This window comes from Arachis stenosperma, chromosome 7 (genome assembly GCF_014773155.1).
Source record: "Arachis stenosperma cultivar V10309 chromosome 7, arast.V10309.gnm1.PFL2, whole genome shotgun sequence".
NCBI lineage: Eukaryota > Viridiplantae > Streptophyta > Magnoliopsida > Fabales > Fabaceae > Arachis > Arachis stenosperma.
The window spans coordinates 38189578-38190859 of record NC_080383.1 but is presented as its reverse complement, the minus strand read 5'-3'; the positions used below and the strand labels follow the sequence as shown (position 1 = coordinate 38190859).

At 39.4% G+C, this 1282-nt stretch overlaps 1 non-coding gene across 1 annotated transcript; it reads right to left on the bottom strand.

Annotated features, from left to right (window-relative positions):
- Positions 1–587: 587 nt before the first annotated feature.
- On the bottom strand, positions 588–691 carry LOC130943109 (small nucleolar RNA R71). Its single transcript, XR_009071642.1, has one exon. It is a non-coding gene; the product is annotated as a small nucleolar RNA R71 (small nucleolar RNA).
- Positions 692–1282: the final 591 nt, after the last annotated feature.

The window sequence follows — 1282 nt, the reverse complement described above, 5'->3', positions numbered from 1 at the left end:
GAATCTCTATACTGTGACATAGAGGATTCCTCTTCTTTTCTTGTTTTCTTCTCTTTCATATGAGCAGGAGCAAGGAAAAAGATACTCTTGTTGAAATTGATCCTGAACCTGAAAGGACCCTGAAAAGAAAATTAAGAGAAGCTAAGTTACAACAATCTAAAGGTAACCTTTCAGAAACATTAGAACAAGAGAAGGAGATGGCAGCCGAAAATAATGCAAGAAGAATGCTTGGTGACTTCACAAAGCCAACGTCCAAATTTGATGGAAGAAGCATCTCCATTCCTGCCATTGGAGCCAATAATTTTGAGCTTAAGCCTCAACTAGTTGCTTTAATGCAACAGAACTGCAAGTTTTATGGACTTCCATCTGAAGATCCTTACCAGTTTTTAACTGAGTTCTTGCAGATTTGTGAGACTGTCAAGACGAATGGAGTTGATCCTAAAGTCTACAGACTCATGCTTTTCTCTTTTGCTGTAAGAGACAGAGCTAGAATATGGTTGGATTCAAAACCTAAGGATAGCCTGGATTCTTGGGATAAGCTGGTCACTGCCTTCTTGGATAAATTCTTTCCTCCTCAAAAGCTGAGCAAGCTTAGAGTGGATGTTCAGACCTTCAAACAAAAAGATGGTGAATCCCTCTATGAAGCTTGGGAAAGATACAAGCAGTTGACCAAAATGTGTCCATCTGACATGTTTTCAGAATGGACCATATTAGATATATTCTATTATGGTCTATCTGAATTTTCGAAAATGTCATTGGACCATTCTGCAGGTGGATCTATTCACCTGAAGAAAACGCCAGAAGAGGCTCAAGAACTAATTGACATGGTTGCAAATAACCAATTCATGTACACTTCTGAGAGGAATTCCGTGAATAATGGGATACCTCAGAAGAAAGGAGTTCTTGAAATTGATGCTCTGAATGCCATATTGGCTCAGAACAAAGTGTTGACTCAGCAAGTCAACATGATCTCTCAAAGTCTGAATGGATGGCAAAATGCATCCAACAGTACTAAAGAGGCAGCTTCTGAAGAAGCTTATGATCCTGAGAACCCTGCAATGGCAGAGGTCAATTACATGGGTGAACCTTATGGAAACACCTATAATTCATCATGGAGAAATCATCCCAATTTCTCATGGAAGGATCAACAAAAGCCTTAACAAGACTTTAACAATGGTGGACGCAATAGGCTGAGCAATAGCAAGCCTTTTCCATCATCTTCTCAGCAACAGACAGAGAATTCTGAACAAAACACTTCTAATTTAGCCAATCTAGTCTCTGA